This window comes from Saccostrea echinata, unplaced genomic scaffold, assembly GCF_033153115.1.
Source record: "Saccostrea echinata isolate AGI-Se365-2 ecotype Australia unplaced genomic scaffold, CSIRO_AGI_Sech_v1 ptg000048l, whole genome shotgun sequence".
Taxonomy (NCBI): domain Eukaryota; kingdom Metazoa; phylum Mollusca; class Bivalvia; order Ostreida; family Ostreidae; genus Saccostrea; species Saccostrea echinata.
In genome coordinates this window covers 2,901,156-2,921,434 of record NW_026889797.1, presented here as the reverse complement: position 1 = coordinate 2,921,434, position 20,279 = coordinate 2,901,156, and the positions used below count along the sequence as shown (strand labels likewise).

At 39.3% G+C, this 20,279-nt stretch overlaps 1 long non-coding RNA gene across 1 annotated transcript; it reads right to left on the bottom strand.

The window, feature by feature from the left end:
• Positions 1-387: 387 nt before the first annotated feature.
• LOC133203200 (uncharacterized) lies at positions 388-12,458 on the bottom strand. Its single transcript, XR_009723345.1, has 4 exons — positions 12,383-12,458; positions 9,613-9,778; positions 4,610-4,794; positions 388-605 (listed from the first exon to the last, which is right to left on the bottom strand). It is a non-coding gene; the product is annotated as an uncharacterized LOC133203200 (long non-coding RNA).
• Between the last annotated feature and the right edge of the window lie 7,821 nt (positions 12,459-20,279).

Below are 20,279 nucleotides of genomic sequence, written 5' to 3'. Positions count from 1 at the left end.
TTTAAATCAAGAAATATTTTATTTATTTATTTTTATTTATTTATTTATTTATTTATTTTGTTTTTTTGATTTCTCATGCTCCAATACATAAGTGTATACTAGTATGACACAAATGACAAAGACAAAAATATTGTTTGACAATCTTTTTTGTATATTGCTGCATTGTACTTTACACAGGTACAGTCATTTTTCTTGCGATTTTAAGTATAATCATAAGCATTTAAAATCCAAACAATAAAAAGTTGTTTTGCTGTGTTACACAAGATGTGATGGCTGCAGCATTGCCCTTGCTCTACATGTATACATAATGGAGGAATTTTGATACAGAGAACACAGTTATATCAAAAGTCATGCATGAACATGAACTTAATATATATTATGAGGCAAGAAAATCCATTTCCAGATCTGTGGTGTTGTTGACAACTTGACATAATATTCAAAACTCTTCCTACTTCTTTTCTTTATGATCAATGTCTTCATTTTTTCTTCCTAAATATTGATTTTAATTTTTCGATGGTAGTGCTTTGGGTGTTGCTATGTGAAGAGATCGATATATCGGAAATAGGCAGTCCTCTTTTTTCCCCTGTCGTTTGATGTTTTTATATCTGAAAAGAAAGCATCTGTCATGAGCATTTAAAGCAATGTAGGAACTATCAACAAAAAATACTAGTTGCCAATTTTTGTAATTGCACACCCTCACCCCCTGAGATGTAAAATGCATTTGGCAGTATTCTAAGTTTGTCAAATGGCACAGAGTATTTGTGAAATACCAACTACAAAATCATGAACTTGGAAGGCATTCAAATGATAAGCATAATAAAAACTTAAATATTAGAAATCTCACAGAATGAAAAGACAAGAAAGATGTCCATAGGACATGAAAGCCCAGCCGAAGGTATATTAGTAATGCAACATGAAAAGAGCTATATAAATCCTCCCCCCCCCCCCCCTTAAATGTCATATTTTTAACATTTCTTGAAATGTCCTGAATTGTATATATTGTATGAACTAGATGTGTTGAATGCCACAAATGACTCTGCAGGCAGTTAAATAAGTTTCAAATGCCAATTTCAGTTTTAAATTTGTTTGCACAAAAGATTTTTTTTCTAAGTTCAGGGGACATAACTAAATTCAAACTTGACATGTATTTTCTGGTAAAAAAATTTCATCCTTATACATACATCCCTACAAAAGTTAGAGAGCAGAAACTGAAAATTTCTTAATTTTTTCTAAATTCAAGAGAGATAACTCTGTCAAAAATCATTGGACCATGACCAAATTTGAACTTGACCTGTATTTTTTGGTAAAAATACCTGCACATGCAATTTCAACCTTATACATACATCCCTACAAAAGTAAGAGAGTGGAAACTGAACATTTCTTATTTTTTTCTAAGTTCAAGACAAACAACTCTGTCAAAAATCATCGGACCATAACCAAATTCGACCTTGACCTGCATTTTCAAATGACATATCCATATGTCAAATTTGAGTTGAATGTGTCCAACTGTTGCAGAGATAATGAACGGGAAGTGAATAATGATGGAATGACAGAACAGAGTAACACTATATTCCCCTGGCCATTTTATGGCGGGGGCAGAAAAATCTGAATTAACAAAAAAATATCAATGTTTCCAAGCAGGTCATTGGCAATTTTTTGGCAATTGGCAAGGTCAAAGTAAAAAATGGTTGATGCAGTTCAATAGCTTACTTCATTATGTATCAGCATATGAAGTTTGATAAAAAATATCTTGAGTTTCTTTAAAACTGAGCTAAACACTAATTTAAGAAAAGTAAGTCAAGGTCAAAGGAAAGGTCATGATCATGAAATGTTGATGCAGTTGAATAATTCTCCTCCAAATGTATCAGCAAATGAAGTTTGATAAAAAGATCCTATCATAGTTTCTTTGAAACTGAGCTTTAAACTGTGCTAAATGCAAAGCATAATGGAAGGACAGAAGAACGGAAGACGGACATGACAAACTCTATATGTCCTGACCATATTCATGTCATAAAAATGTATTCTGATGCATTGTATTTATAGACCTATCTATAAATGTCCTTATAGTAATGATACAGGTCTCCCAAAAATGGCTAACCAGTAATCTGATATGAAGAACTCTGCCATCTATAAATAATACAGTCAGGGTTTAACACTAAGGCACATCAGACCAACTTGGTTAAATGAATGGTATGGTTGTGTGCAATGTATGTGAACTAGACCTTTTGGTCAGGTTGATAACTGTAAATTCCATTTCAGTCTTTTGAATAAATATATTCAAAATTGTAAAAAAAAATATCTTATTTGTACAAATGTAAACACAACCATTGCTCTGTAAGTTGAAATTCCCTTCATAACACAATTATGTTTAGCCATAAATTTTTTTTATAATACAGTGCTACCTCAGTATATTGCCAACTTTTGTCCAAGACAGATTTTGGCATTGAAGCGAGGGTGGCAATATAGCATATTCTGCCATAAATTACAATTCAATGGGTAATCAAAACAAAATAAATACATGTAGATTACGTAATTTATTTCCGTTACAATCTATTTATGTCACATGATATAAGGGCAGCTCTCATTTCTTTTTGAAAAAAAAGTCATTATTATTTTTTTTTTCTTTTTGTTTACAATATTTTGAATGAAAAGCAATAAAAATATCAGAATATTGAACACATCAATTTCCTTTCGTCATGCACATGTTGAATAAGAATTTAATAACCCGATGACAAAGATGTCAGTGGCCGTTATAGCCTCTTGGTATAAAAAAAAGTTTTTGAGAATTATCATTAATGTCATCTGAATCAAAAGTAGATTATTTCACCGTCTCAAGAATTTCTGAATCGGTTAAAATGTTCAGTTGGTAAAGCATCATGACTGACAAATGGTAAGTCACATGTCAGAACACGTCAACCCGTTAAATTAGACATGTATGCTCATGTTTGCTAATACCTGTGTACTTCTCTTCCGATTCTGTTTTGATATTTATCAATCAAACCAATATATGCCCGACAAATAAAGGAAATTTCAGGGCTAACGATATCCCTAATATTTTCATGTGCGGAATTATAGTTACTGTAGTCTAAAAAAAGATATGGGGTTTCCTTTTTGAGTGATAGAATGGCTTCTTAATCTAAGGGGACGCAAATGATTTTTTGCATTTATTATGGTTTTGTGCATTATCCATGATAGGCTAACGATACCCCTAATATTTTCATGTGCAGAATTATAGTAGTCTAAAAAAAGATATGGGGTTTCCTTTTTGATTGATTGAATGGCTTCTTAATCTAAGGGGACGCAAATGATTTTTTGCATTTATTATGGTTTTGTGCATTATCCATGATAAGCAATAATTGGCGATATACAATCAAATAGGTCGACTGTTGATCAATCCTTTTTTTTGTAATCTAAATTTGTACGCTTTCTTTCGCTTTACGTTTCCATTACTGTGATGAAATAATTCTTCTATCTTATAAACACACTCCAAAGACATTGCTAATTTTGAGTTTTATGCAACAATTATCTTTAATCTAGCTGAATTCCTAGTCCAGCAAGTCGCTTCACCGCAACCACTGTCAAAGCACGGGTGTGGTGTCCAAATTACCGACACACGCTAGATAATTGGCATTGTTACCAAGGATTTTTTCTTACATAATTTGACCTTTTGTTTCCCAAAACCAGTGGCAGATGGCAATAAGCAGGGGTGGCATTATAACGGGTGTATTAATACAGGGGGAAATCTGTTCTTCAAGAATTCCTGGCAATAAGCGAGGGTGGCAATATGATGGAGGGCAATATACCGAGGTGGCACTGTATTTTTTTTAGCTGTAGTAGACAAGTCTGGGCTGAAACGTATTGATATGGTATAAATACTTACCAAATAACACTTTCTGTATTTAATAATATTTAGGATAATAATTTTAGTAAAGTTTGTTGAATGTCTTCAAGGCTCATAATTTTCATGTCCCAATTAATGAACCAGACTCAAAATGGCTGTCAGATTCTTGACACGCATAAGAGATAGTTTCAAAAGTTACCAATTAAAGTAAGCAATTAAAAGAAGTTTGGTCAGGGCAAGTGATTTTATGGTTAGTAAAAATTAAGGAAGGTAGCCTGACATGTCTAGTACTTGTTAAAATAAATGTCAAACCCTGATACTCAAACCCTGTTATCTCGAACTATCATTGGAACTGTGGAAAAACTTGGAGATATCGGGAGGATTCAAGATGTTAACGGTTAAATACTTATTAAATATAATAAGTGATTGGGACTTAAAAATTACACACATATCCACTGTATTCGAGATATCAGTGTTCAAAATACCTATGTTCAACTGCACAATCATGTATTCTGTAAACCAACTATTATTCCCGACAATTTTTATTCAGGATTCTTTACCTTGAAATCCATCTGCAACAGTAAGCATTAATTTTTGCAGTGAAGGAAACATTCTACCATAATACACTGTCACAACTTATGATTGGTTTGTAATGAGAAGTAATGAAGGTTGCGAAAATTGCAGATCTTTCTTTCAGGCAAGTCAAAGTTGGTTTACAGTATATCTTGTTTGTACTGAACTTTACAGGGTATAATAACCAAGTCTTACCATTCAAAGTAATTTAATCTAATGTTTCCCTAAGTATGACATCTTCTGTCATCAACTGCCATCAGAAATTTGAATACTTAAGCCAGTTCCAATGTCCTCCTTTGCAAACCCTGGTATTCCATGTGAACTGACATTTGGTCTCCATCTGATTCTTAGCCACTCCAATTCTTGATTGTCTTGATTATCTTCAAAGAGAAAAAGAAGTCAACTCAACCTAAGATCAATAGCTTCCTATAAACTTAAGTCTAATCTTAAATATAAAGATGCTCTAAAAGATGTCAAATGTACAACAGTGCTCACTTGAGTCATTTAAGCTCTGCTGTTCTTCAGAAACTTTTTTATCCCCATGAAAAATTGTGACCTCATAATCTGACCTAATCTACCTCCAATAATACTGCATCTTTGCTTGCTTTGTAACATACAATTTAATAACTCCAAAAAAATTGGGGGGGGGGGGCTACTTTAACACTTTCGACCACCATACATCCAATAAATGTTTTTAAACCCAGAAAGACCAGCAGGGGGAACAATGTAAACAGAAAGAGGCATACCTTTCTCTCTTATAATGAATAGTGGGGTATTTTTTGTGTGGAATGATTATTCTAGGGTTTTACAGATTTATTCCAATGGTACACATGATAAATAAGTGTAATAAATATAATTTCTGAAAAAAAGTCCAAGTCCTAAGGGAGGGGGGGGGGTTCCTATCCATAAGTATCTGTGCTGCTGACTTGTGGGGAATATTTTTCACTTTTTATCACTGCTGACTTGTGGGGAATATTTATCACTGTTGACTTATGGGGAATATTTATCACTATTTATCATTGTTGACATGTGGGGAATATTTATCATTGTTGGCTTGTGGGGAATATTTATTATCATTGTTGACTTGTGGGGAATATTTATCACTTTTGACTTGTGAGGAATATTTATCACTACTGGCTTTTGGAGCAATGCATTATTTTACTATAGATTTACATAAAAGATAAAAATTATTTTTTTCAATAAATATCTACCAAATCTAAAATTTAAAGAATCAATCATAATATAAATGTACTGAAACTAAATAATATTCATAATTAAGTCCTCTAAATCAATGCACATTGAACATGTTTGATATGCTGCATAGAGAGTTTTCCTTAACTAGATTTAAATTAGAATTTTATTGCAAATTTTTATTTTTTCTTGCATAAAACTGTTTTCAATTCAGAACTTATAAGTCAGTCTATGCGAAAGTTTTTTGGACCACACTGGACATTCAGTCCTGTGTAATTTTTAATTAATGCAATGAATACAAAGGACTGAACCAAATTTTGTCAGACCAAAAAACCTCTTGAGTAGGCCTAACAGCTTTTCTTTTACCAGGGATTGCTCCCACATAGTTCTGTAGAGTCCATGCAGTTTTAATGACATTTAATTACGTATTTGGAATTGTACGACAGTTTTTACTAATAAAAAAAAAAACATTGAAATGACTGCGTCGAAATAGTTAAGCTCAAAACTGGACACCGAGACATCAGACATTCCGGTCCGGTGTAAAAATTGACACATCAGGCCAGAAGCACTGCACATCGGTCAGGTTCGACGGTCTGATGTCTTTCGCATAGACTGAAAAGTAGATTAAAGAGAGGTAAAAGTTATAAATCATAGGGGTATAGGTGTTAATTTAATCATTGATGGACTTAACTTAAACCAATTGATTACTCTCAATTATAATCAATCATTTATTAGTACATATTGTAAAATTTTCTGATAATTCAATATTTATCAACATGGTTATATCTTCACAAAGAATTTTGGCTGAAGTAAGTCGGAGGTTAAAGTGATCTGTTCTGAATGACTGAATCACGAAACCCTTGGAATTTATTAATGCATTTAACAAGTCAGTAGTAATGTTACCCTCATCATACTCATCATTAACAACATATTGTGCAATGGGTAACATCATAGTGCTTATTTTTTTAGGGTAAAATTGATAAGAGGCCCATGGGCCACAACGCTGACCTGAGTTATTTTGGCCTTGCTTTTCTTCATCTGATTTTCCCCCTTGTAATACCTATTGTGGCCCCGCCCTACCCCAAGGGGTCATGATTTGAACAATTTAGAATCAGCTTTTTTGCCCATTGGTTCTTGAAAATAAGATTTTTAAAGATATTTTCTACATATTTCAATGTAAAACTTAGATTCCCTTTTGTGGCCCCGTTCTATCCCTGGGGGTCATGATTTGAACAATTTAGAATTTACACTACTCCAGGATGCTTCCACATATGTTTCAACTTTTCTGTGCAAGTGATTCTTGAAAAGAAGATTTTAAAGAAATTTTCTACATATTTCAATGTAAAACTTGGATTCATTTTTGTGGCCCCACCCTACCCCTGGGGGTCATGATCTGTACAATTTAGAATCTACACTACCCATGGATGCTTCCTCATAAGTTTCAGCTTTTCTGGCAAAGTGGTTCTTGAGAAGAAGATTTTTAAAGATATTTTCTACATATTTCAATGTAAAAATTGGATTCCCTATTGTGGCCCTGCCCTACCCCCGGGGGTCATGATTTGAACAATTTTGAATCTACACTACCCAAGGATGCTTCCACATAAGTTTTGTTTTTTTCTGGTTCAGTGGTTCTTGTGAAGATTTTTTAATGACCCACCCTATTTTTGTCTTCTCTTAATTATCTCCCCTTGGAAGGGGGCTTGGTCAGTTATTTTCACAATTTAAACTCCCCTTCACCCAAGGATGCTTTGTACCAATTTTGGTTAAAATTGGCCCAGTGGTTCTTGAGAAGAAGTTGAAAATGTGAAAAGTTCACAGACGGACAGATGGACAGACGGACAACAGGTGATCAGGAAAGCTCACTTGAGCTTTCAGCTCAGGTGATCTAAAAATGACATACTGAGAGAAAACTTTTTTCAACTGATGCATCAGTATGTACACCACAGTGTATTTATACAGCTGAATGTCTGATTGATAAATAAAAAAAATTCTACATCAGAATTAAATTTAAAAGGCATTTAAACACTCTGCATAGGTTTTTTACGCCATTTCTATACCCCAAGGGATCATGATTGAAAAAAAAAAAAAAAAAAAAACTTGAATCTACCTGAAGATGCAACCATATGAATATGACTAACCCAAGGCTTTATTTTCTTGAACAGCTCATTTTTATTTGTAGCTTTTTCCTATGTTTTTCTATGTAAATCTTTGATCCAAAATTGTGGCCCCACTCAACTGTTACCTCAGGGTTTCACAATTTGAACAAACTTAAATCTGTGCTACCTGAGGATGCTCCCATATGAATATGACTACTCATGGTTTTGCTGTTCTCAAGAAGATGTTTAAAGATCTTTTGCAATATATTCCTCTGTAAAACTTTGATTTCCCATTGTGGTCCTGCCCTACTCAGCCCCCAGGGGTCATGATTTGAGCAAAACTAAATCTAAGGGCAAGAGAAAGAAAAAAAAAACCTGACCCTGGGGCCATGAAATTCATAATTTTGGAACTCAGGAAGAGGCACTTTGCCATTTTATAGTCTGTCTATTTAATACCCAGGAGAAGAAAAGATTTTCAAAAATATTAAAGAATTTTCACTATACAAATTCAATAGACCACCCCATCTTCAAACATAAGAGCTGCTGACCCAAATTTCACAAATCTGGAAGAGGTACCCTTGATTAATATAACCATGGGCTCAGTTTATCTGCTTTATACCCAGAAGCAAGAAAGATTTTCAAAAAATTAATGCATTTTCAGTGTATATTCAATAGAACCATGCCTTAGCACCAGAACAAGTGGCCATGATATTCACAATTTTAAAAGAGGCACTCTTACTCATCATAACTATGTAGTAAGATTGGTAACCTGATGCACATGATCAAAGAAGGAAGATTTTCAGAGAAATAATGCATTTTCACTATATAACCAATAGGGCCCTGCCCTAACACCAAAACTACTGACCCCTTGGGGAATAAAATTCAAAATTATGGAAAAGGCGACTTTATTCATCATAACCATGAACTTAGTATTGTTTTCAATACTCAGGAGCAGAAAAGAAATTTTCAAAGAAATCTATACCTGTATTATCCATAGACCACACCCTCCAACCTCTCATCCTGGGGGCTATGAAATTCACAATTGTTGAAGAAGCACCCTTGCTCATTATAACCTGCACTTAGTTTTTTTCCCCTTAATAATCAGAGACAGAGAAGAAGATTTTCAAATGAATTAATGCATTTTAACTATACATGTAATTATCATTAAAGCCCCATCCTAACACTAGAACCCTCTATCCAAGGGTCATGAAATTAATAATTTTGGAAGAGGTGCTCATCATAACTTTGTACTTAGTCTGCCTGCTTCATATCCAGGAGCAGAGAAGAATATTTTCAAAGAAATAATGCATTTTCACCATATTTAATCAATGGAGTGCCACCCTTACACCGGAACCCCTGACCTTGGGGCAATGAATTTCAAAATTTTGATAGAGGGCTTAATGCTTATTCAACCATGGCAGCAATTCAACTGCTTGATTTCCAGGAGTAAAAAAAAAGAAGATTTTTAAAGATTGCAATAGTTTTAATGGGTTTAGCCCCATCCCTCAGGCCCAAAAGGAGGGGGTGGCAGAGATAATGAAATTCACAATTTTTGTTCCCCTTCATCATACTAGATATTCTTTGCTAAAATTGGTTGAAATTGGTTCATCGGTTCCAGAGAAGAAGCTAAAAATATTCAAATGTTAAAGAAGGATGGACAAAAGCAGATAGCAAATAGTTTATCTGAGTGACTTAGGGTTTCATTTGAAAAAAAAAGGGCTAAAATTAGCACAAAGTTAATTTGAGTTTCCTTTCAAGTAAGATCAATTGAAAACAAAAAAGTACATTTCAAAGACTGAATAACCATGAGGTCAGCAAATGAGGTCAGTGAATATTTTTTATGGTAATGGAAGCATAGATTTCAAAATGATAATTGTTTACTTATGATCTTTTACAGTTATCTTGACTTACCAAAGCCTTCTGTCACCATACAGAAATCCAGACAGAATGCATTCAGTTATATACTCTTATCCTCCAATTCCATGCAGAGTTGTCTGTTAACATCTGCATCTCAGTCTCCAACATTTTCAAGAAGAAAGTTGCCTTAAGTTTGCTCTTGTTGTGAAAACTCCAAAATCTGCAATTATAGTTTTTCATTAGTATATGTGTATATTTTTACCCATGATTACAAGAAAAGTCTATGAGCTACATCACTCAACACCGATTTTTGACCCGAATAGCAAATATAATTTGTCAGAGCTCTCAATACAACTAACCCTGTCTCGACACACTTAGGAAATAATTTGTAATCTTTGCATCAACTTAGATAGTTTTAAAAGACATTTTGCTTTTTCTGGAGGGGCGAGATCAAGTCCAACATCTGGGATTGAATAATACAGGTACTCATTGAAGAAGAAAAGAAGAACCGGGAAGACCTGTTGTGTACATGGTGTACATGATACTTAAATTTGCACCAGTCTGCAACTTTATTTGTTATTGACATGAACAATATTTCAATTTTTTTTTTTTAGAGAAGGTTTAAATCTCAAAAGTTCAAGGGGTCACAATCTTTAAATTATACCAGTACGTCATGTATTTTTTAAAAAAAACGTGAAAAGCGAAAACAGTACAAAAAAGATGAATGATCATCGTCAAAGCAATAAAGTTCATCAAAAGCAAACATTTTTAAAGGGGTGGGACAAAACAGGTAGATCTTGTGATACAATACGTATCTCAATACATATAACATGATATGATAAATATCTCGATATTATAATAAATATATATGAAAACTATAAAATTAAAACTAGAGCGTTTAAAGGAACATGTGTCGCCTACTCTGTAGCTTCCTTAAAGGTGAACAAAAAAATCTAAAATTGGCCAGTTTTTTTATTTTCTTTTAGCATGATAGTTCATGCATTTCCCTGCAAAGAAAAACTGCACCCACAGATAGTATAAGACTCCGATAGAATCTGACAATCAAAGAATATATGGTTCTCTAAGCCTGGCCTCAAATGAATAATTTAATTGAAATTATTAGAAATATCTTTTTATCATTTTATTAATACATATTTCCAACAATTAATCCTCAAAAACAGATTTCAGCCTGTCCTTACTGCAATTGTCACTCTACACAATCCATTGTGGAATACTGATCCCAATGTATTTTCATTGTATTTACATGTGAGTTAACTGAATTTCATACAGTTTCAAAGTACTTATCATGAGCTAAATGTGTTTCCAATAATCCTCCAAAAGAGATTTCAGTCTATCTTTACAGCAATTGTCAGTCTTAACATGATCCATTGTGGAATACCTTGTCCCTATGTATTTGCATAATATTTTATTAAAATATAAGTTTATGTGGTAACTGAATATCATACAGATTCAAATTACAGTATCATGAGCTCATAAACATGTATAAATGCTAAATATCAAAATCCTGTCTCTCAATTTCAAAAGTCATAAGTTAACCTAAACTCCCAAGGTATTTTTTGTAAAGTAGGTCAAAGGTCAAGGTCAAGTGGATTGTAATGCTGGTATTTTTCATATTGTGTTACAACAAACAGTGCACATGCTAAATGGCATAGAAATACCTTTTAAATGTCAAAAATATGCTGTAAATCGGCCCTATGAACTATTTTGAAAAGTAAGTCAAAGGTCAAGAGGTCGGTAACCATGGTAATTTACAAAAGCCATAGTGCCAAGCAATATATGTGCAAAATATCAAATCCATACCTCTTACAGATCTTGAGATATAGGGTGTGACAGACGGACAGACAGACACCTGGTAAAGTGATCTCTTAGTGCCGCTCTGCTCTGCAGGTGACACAAAAATTTAGTATTTTATTTCAATATTTGTCTACTTGACAATAAATCAAGATTCTGTATCACTCTATATCAAACCAAATGTGGTCGCCCACGTGGCACAGTGGTTAGAGCGTTTGCTCTAGAGTTGCGGAGTAAGGAGTTGATCCTTACTTCGGAGGTTCGAATCCCACTGTGGGATGTGGAAACCGGTCCTTTAGATGAGACCGTATAAACCAAGGTCCCGTGTCGCAGTAGGTGCTGGCACGAAAAAGATCCCTCACTGCTCAATGGCAATGAGTGCCAAGCATAGGTCAAAATTTGCAGCTCTCCACCGGCAAGTGGTGGCGTCTCCATATGAGTGAAAAATTCTCCAGAAGGACGTTAAACAATAAACAAACCAAATCAAATGTGCTTTGAAACTGATACTTGAAGTTCATCAATTTCGTTGACTAAAAATTTACAAAACAATATTCTAGGGCAAATTTACTACCGATATTCGGACTTATTTGTCCTCAAGAGAAAATTTCCCTTAATATCCCATTTTCCACTTTTGATGAGTACAAAATTCCCCTTACAATAATGAAAAGCACAAATATTTTTTTTTTCTTTTATAAAAATTTTCAGACTATGTGAAAAATAGTTTACTTTGCTATTTTATGCACTCTAACTGGTCATTAAAATGCTGAAATTGGGCCCCCCAGCAGGGCTTGTCCAGTGACAGTGGCCCCCAGACCCCGGCTGATTTTCCCAATTTCTCCAGTAAGGGTAATTTCCAATTTGTTTCAAAATTTCAAATTCTTTTTAATGAAATTTGAGAATCCATGCTTTGTTACTGGCTGTTAGTGCAGATGGACACTAACTAATAATATTAACTGTTGTGGAAACGATACTTTCTGATGCTTTACAAACTGAACTTTTCTATGTACAGTACCTAACCGTCTTCCGAGGATGCTCAAGAGTGAAAATGTTTTTCCTCTTATTTATGACTCATTAGTTGTAAAGAGCGTTTACAATACCAATATCATCTCTTCACTTGGTAAAAGAGGCCATTTTCAATTTTTTGATAGGTTGTTCATGTATCGTTTCATACTGATATTTCAATGCATATATCATAAACCGTATCTTAGCAGAAAATATTGGTATGTATTGGTTTATCAGTATATCATCCCACCTCTATCCTTTAAAAAAGCAATATTTATATATAAGATTATTACACTACTAGTCTAGAGACATAATTTTGTGTCTTTGAATGACTGAATTTGAACCCATCTCTGGCATGTCAGTCCAGTGTTCTATCAATTCAGGGACCAACCTAGACCCAAAATTTAGGGAGACTTCACTTCTCCCTCAGAGAAATGTATAAGGGAGAAGTTTTAAATTCTAGGGAGACTTCTTGACGCACGTGGCACACATTGATCATTATTAAACTTTTTAAAAACAAGAGGCCCAGGGGCCACATCGCTCACCTGAGCACTATGGCTAGGAAAAAGCAGAAATCAGGCGAAGTTTGGAGCTCAAAAGCAACTATTTCGCCTCAGTCGCCCCCTAGGTTAGTCCTTGCAATTGAGGTACAAGTTTAACCCACTAGCCCAAGCCAGTATTAAAGAAGCTGTGTATCATACACTACCATACTAACACATGTATACAAAAAAAATAAATATCTTAAATCCTTAGTTATTTATCATTGTTCCATAAGTGATTTTTTTCATCATGCTGACTTTAAGCTTTTTTATAACTTGTTCTGAAGGGGAAATACCTTCTTTAGATGCAAATTTATAACTAAAGTGAAGCATGCTTACATGTATATTGATCGAAGTGTAAGAAACAGATGAGTATGCTTTGTTATAATTTATTTTACATATATGTATTAAGTTTATAATATATTTAAAGTCACTGGGATTGTAAGCGTCAATTCATTAAACATGTTTGTGCTTTACTGTAGTGCTTTTCATAGGCGCTTGTTTTATGAAGTATGCAAAGAGGTATAGCGCCCTTTCCCACTCTTGAACATTTTCGGAATCTCAGACACCTGACAACATGCAGACTTTGAACTGCAGACTTAACACTTAAGGGAACATGTCAAAAGAGTAATTTGAATGATACATTCGAGTATATTTTACTGAACTTGATAATCAAATTTTGTTCTTATTTGTACAAGTTATACGTTTGTACATAAACACATGATGTGAGTGGAAGGGGGCAAGGGGGCTGCCCCCACCTTTTTCTGAGAAATCAATACTTTTTTTTGCTCTGTTTCCCGATAACTTTTTTTCCTTTATAAATTAGTAACAACAAACTCCCAACAACAAATAGAAAACAGGGATCTTCAAGAGCTAAGAAAATTTTATAAACTTGGATACATGTAAGTTATGGAGGGCACAATCTGTAAATAAAAGTGAATATTAAATTGTTTCTTTCTTTTTATGTATCAGTAGAAAACAAGATATTTAAAAACAGCTTATTGAGACAAAAGAGTTACATTTATCAATAACATATTAGAATACAAAAATATGAAAAAGATGTCAACCCAGATTTATCAAGAAAAAAAAAATGGAAAAGGGGGGAGGAGGTCCATGCCCCAACCTCTTGTGGCTTCGACAAGCTCTACCACTTAGCTTGCTACACTTTGCAACTGGTAGACATGGTAGAGCAAGTAAATTAAAGACAGATTTATCAATCGACTAATTTTTTTTTTTTTCACACCTGAATACTAGTACTGGTAAACTTATATCTTTTCATGGAATATATCATATCAATTGCACCACCTTTTATTGAATCTGGATAATAATTAGATTTTATAGGTTATATTCTGGGCAGAATCTCAAGTAATATGTGATTAATAATATCTTTCAATTGGGTATTCTTTCATCCAGAATATGATTATTAGACAGCAAAAATTCTATAATAGGAAATGTATGTCATCTCTTGAAATAAAATTCCCAAAGGCTTATTTTCTCTTAGCTTTAGACTGTTCAAGGTAGCTCAGTCGGTAGAGTGCATGCTCCGTGATCGGGAGGTCGTGAGTTCGAATCTCAGCCACGACTGACGTAAGTCGATAAAAAATGAGTAGCAACTGTTCCTTTGCCATGCACTTGGCACTTTGAAGTGAAAGTTGCGGGTCCTTCGGACTCTTGGAAATGTGCCAACTCACCCGATTTCGTCGGGTTACACCCGATTTTTCCACCCTTAACCCGATAATTTTTTATGACACGGTGGGTCATGCTTTTCACCCGATTTTTGCCGAACAACCCGAAAATCTCCTGATTTCCAGATTTGGTTCATAAATTAGGTTGCACTTTTAACTTCCAGTTACAACCCAAGATTGGATATAGTACGTAAACAATGCCGATGGCTATGTTCAGTAGGCCGTGTACCAGTGAATTATCAGTGCAGGTGTAAACAATTACCTGAGAGTTGTTTTGAAAAACCAAAGTTTGAAGTCTATTTAAATGGCTTCCGATAGAACGAGGTCATTATCAGGGCCAGCAGGAACAAATTGAACCAAGTAAAGTAACTACCCGGGGGGGTGTAGTACTTATAACAATATTTATTATCACTATATACAAATATACAATATACTCTGTAGTGGGTTCTGGCCCGGGCTGACTCACCGTCTCTGCAGCACGTCTTGTCCGTCTGACATCTTGGCGCTGAAAGAGATCCGTGCGACTGTCCCGCCATCTGACGTAGCCTCGTCAGTAAGTCGTACCACGGGACAGTCGCACAGATACTACACTCCCCCCCGTTTTCTTTGAAAGGCGGGAGTCCACAGTGCGAGGGAGGGTCCGGAACCATCTCCAACGATGGGGCGCTGTTAACGCCCACCCGGGCGGACTGCCCAGGGACGACTAGTGCCGGGGTGAGCCCCAGACAAAACACACCCAAGATAACTCCTGGGAAAGGGGTCCGGGATCGCTCCCAATTAAACACTTCCAGGCCCTAGAGTCCGGGATAATTCCCAGGTAAAGAGTCTGGCCTAGCAGGGTACGCTAGAGCGGGTCACAACCAGCTGACCCACTCACCATTCCTGTAAAACCGCCAGGGTAACCCGTCTTACCCTGGGCCAAGATGGGGGCTCCAGAACAACACCAATGTTTGCTACCCGGGGTTCCCTCATACAATCTGGGCAGATATACTGATCCAGGGAGGAAGCCTCCTCTGAAGTGACCCCCACACAAACCCCGTGGAACCAACCGTCACACTGGTCGCATTGAATCATTAGCCCCCCATCGTCCGGTCTACGACAGAAACAATAGAGCTCAGAGTCTGTCAGATCCCCATCTGACGACTAAGCAGACTCGGTAGAGGGCGACCGCACTTTACGTGGGCGCCCCCGTTTTCTCGGTATACGGGGAGGGCTGTCTGAGGACGAGCTCAACTGGGAAGGTCCAGGGACCTCACTCGAGGGAGTTTTCTCCCCTGGGGACAATGGGACACTACTTAACTCACCACCTTCCTGGGACTGGGCTCTGAACTTCTCCTGATACCGGGACAGCCATAATGGTATGTCCCGATCTACACACTTTTTCAGGCGATCATGGTTGACAACCATCACTGTGAGCTTGGTCTTCACTCGGTAAAGGTGGGAGCTCAACTTTTTCAAGATAATACCTGGTCCCTTCCAGGAAGGGCTCAACTTCCTGCATTTCCCCTTGACAGTAGCTGTGTCAAGGACGTAAACTAGGTCACCCTCATTGTAAGTTCTGGCACAGACCTTCAAGTCATAGTCCCTCTTCATTCGCTCCTCTGAGGTCCGGAGACGTCTCCGGGCTGTCTCATGAGCTGACTGGATGGCCTTCTCCAAATTCACTACGTAGCCCTCAAGGTCAACAGCTGGGTCCCTCTGAGGTGGGGCATACATCAGATCAGCAGGGATATTCACTTCCCTGCCCAACATCAGCTTGTTCGCAGTAAAGCCTGTGTTCCGGTTGACTGCAGAGCGCAAGGCACCTGCTATCTGGGCGAGATGTTCATCCCAGCAGTTCTGAGCCTTGTCTATATAACAACGCACAGCATCCATCAGGGTTCTATTATACCTTTCTACCTGGCCATTGGCCGAGGGGCGATAAGGAGTGGTGCGGGCCTTATGGATCTGCAACAAGTCGCACACTGCTGTGAAAAGCTTACTTTCAAAGTTCCTACCCTGGTCGGTGAAGATCTGGAAGGGACAGCCAAAGCGAGCAAAGAGCTGATCGACCGCAGCAGTAGCTGTTGCCTCAGCAGTCTGAGTGGGCAGAGGGACACACTCCACCCACTTAGTGAACTGATCGACCATGACAAGTACATATTCATTACCCTGTTTAGTCCGGGGTAGGGGCCCCAGAAAATCAAGATGGACTCTCTCCATAGGGGCGCCAGCATGGTACTTAATCATCTCTGCCCGGGCATGGCGCTGAGGATGCTTATTCCTGCTGCAAGGACCACAGGTGCTCACGAACTGTTCTGCCTCCCTCATCATGCCATACCAGAAGAATCTATCACGCAGGCGTGCCTTGGTTCTATCAATGCCCTGGTGGCCTGCTGCTGGGACGTCATGGCACAGGCGTAGAACCTCCTTCCTCAACTCCTCAGGGACAACTAAAAGTCTAGTCTTCACACTCCCCTCCCCCACCTCTTTCCAAAGGACCTTGTCCTGGTCTAAGGTGAAGGCCGCCCTATGGAGCCAATAGTTTTTAACTGCGGGACTCGCAAGGAACATCACACCTTCCTCTGGCGCTACATCATCGTCCAACCAGTCAAGAAATTGACAGATTTCCGAGTCCCTTGACTGGCATAAACTCATTTCCTCTGGGGTCAAACCCACAAATGACAACGGGCTACCAGAATCATCAGGGGGTGCCCCCACTACTGCCACAAAGTGGGGGTGCTTAGTGAGGCGAATCTGGGTCCGGAAGGGCCCCTCTACTGACTCCTCATCTTCAAAGTCAACTTCCGGGGGAGAGTAATGACCAATGCGACCTAACAATCCCCCAGAAACATAACCATAGGCCACTTCACTAACTGAAGGTTGGGCTGTCCCAGGGGGAGAGGGCAAGTCACCTGCTTCCTCAGTATTGCTCTCAGACTCTAAAACTGTCTCCTCCACAGTTTCTACCTCTGAGCTAGGCGTATATATCCAGCTTCCAGGACTGGCCAGGGGCGCCACATTGTCAACTTCTTCTGCAAAGACATTCCAGGTCTGGTGAGCCTTAACACACTTCGGGCATCCGCCGCAAGGTAAGTCGCTTGGGTGTATGGTGACATCAGCTCCAGCACAGATGGCACTAGAAGGCAACCGGGACAGGGCATCCGCGTTGACATGGCGTCGCCCTGAGCGATGCTGTATCTCCATGTCATACTGGCTGAGCTCTTCCACCCATCTGGCGAGTTGATCCTGGGGGTTTCTAAAGTTAAGGAGCCAAATAAGACTATGATGGTCCGTCCTCACAATAAATCTCCTCCCCAGCAAGTAATGGCGAAACAGGCGGGTAAAGCGGATAACTGCCAGCAGCTCCTTCCGGGTTGTGCAGTACTTGCGCTGCTCCGGGGATAGACTGAGGCTTCCATAAGATATGGGTCTCTCCTGGCCATCCTGTAACTGGGAGAGTTCGGCCCCTATGGCTTCATTGGAGGCGTCGGTGTCAAGTATAAACTCTCCATCGGGAATGGGGAGGGCCAGGACAGGCGGAGATGTAAGGGCCCTCTTTAAACCATCAAAAGCTGCTTGCTGCTCCGGGCCCCAGACGAAGGGTTTCTTGCCTGTGATCTTGTAGAGGGGCAGTGCCCACTCAGCATAACCCGCAATGAATCCCCGGTGATAGTTAGCAAACCCAAGGAACCTCCTTTATGTTGCTGGGGACAGCCCAGTCCTTGACTGCAGCAATGTAATCATCTCCCATCTCAATGCCTTCCTTGCTTACCCGAAGCCCCAGGAATTCAACCTTGGTTTGGAAAAGTTCACATTTCTTCGGCCTAAACTTTAAGTCGTACTCCCGGAAACGCATGAACACAGATCGCAAGTTCTCCCGGTGATCCAGGAAGTCCCGACCTAGAACCAGGGCATCGTCTAAGAAGGCCAAAACAATACTCCAAGTGAGGCCTCTGAGTACAAGGTTCATCGCCCTAGAAAAGGTAGCCGGGGCATTGCATAGACCAAACCCCATGCGCACAAACTCAAACAGACCATACTTCGTCAAAAATGCTGTCTTCTTCCTATCCTGGGGACGGATCTTTATCTGATGGAAGGCAGAGTTGGCATCGAGCTTCGAAAACCACACATTTCCTGTAAGGGTGTCCAAGCACTCGTCTATCAAAGGCAGGGGGAATACATCCTTCCGAGTCACCTTGTTCAAACGGCGGTAGTCCAGGCACCATCTAACCTGACCGTCTTTCTTCCTAATCAGAACTGGAGCTGAGGCCCATTCAGACATAGAGGGCTGTATCACACCAGCCTCCAGCATTTTCTTAAGGTGGGATTCCTCCTCACCAGCAAAGAACATGGGAGTACGTCTCATCCGCTCCTTTACAGGGGGTGCGTCTCCGGTATCTATCTCGTGTTCTAATGCGGTGAAGTTCCCAAAGTCAAACTCACTCCGAGCAAATACATCTTGAAATTCTGAGAGCAGACTGGCCAGCAAGGCCCTCTCTTCTAAACTGAGTTCCACCGAGGAGCGCTCTAACAAATCCTGCAGAAATTCAGGCACCTCAGGGGATGTGGCTCCTGCCCCCTGATCCCCGTCATCCAGGCTGCCTACTGTCCTCACCAGGTAGGGCACAGGCTGGTGTGGATCAGCTTCCACTGCAGTACCAACAAGGCTACCCCCCATCAAGGTCACATCCCGATCTGAAGCGTTCACTACACAGATTACTGCACTGTCCCCTCCCACATGGTATGTATGGGGCATAAGAAGCACATCAGACTGCATATCAAGGCCAGGGACCACCACAAAATCATCCAGCTTCTGATCCAGGCGACAGGGGCATAAAACAACAGAGCCAGCTGGAACTCGTACCTTCCGGGCCAAAGTCACCCTGGCCTCCGGAATCTCCTCAGCTCGGCCAAAGTTCATTTTAATTGTCTCCCCTCCCAAGGTCAAAGTCCCATGCTCTAAATCTAATTGAGCCTTCCGGGCATGAAGAAACTCCATGCCCAGCAACATGGGGTCCTGCAAGGGGGCGACATAAAGGTCAACCTCGTGAGTCTGTGTACCTATGCTCACTGCCACGGGTCCCACTATGAAACCTTTCAACTTGGTGTCCTTACCCGCCTGAGTCATAGTAACATGTCTCCGTATCGGGGGCTTGGGCTCTAACTGGTCATAAACCTGAGTCGACAAAACACTGACCTCAGCCCCCGTGTCAACCACAGCACTCACCCGTGTGCCTTGCACAAGTAAACTAACAGAAAACCCCGTAGATGGGCGCAGCTGTCCAATAGGTATAATGGGCTCATTCCCCTCATCCTCTGGTGACCTCTGACCAGAGCCACCAGGCTTGGTCCTCCCAAAGCCCTGGAACTTCCTAGTCCTATCCCGAGCTGGTCCAAGTGGCTCCGGAGTGGAGTGGGGGGCCACAAGCTTCCCCACTTCCTCGTCCAAGGATGCCTCTTCCTCCTCAGCTGAGAATAGCTCCGGCGATTGGGGCGTCTCAAAGCGGACCCTTAGCCTGCGCCGCTTGCGCCTACGCCGCATACAGGAGGGGGGTTGACTAGCCCCCTGCTCCTTACTCTCCGAGTCAGTCCTCTCTGGGGACTGCTCTGGGTTCATAAATCGAACTGCCTGGGAGAGCCCTCCCTGGGATCCAGGCCTTCCACTTCTAGGTCCCCTCTCCTGGGACTCTGGCCTACGATA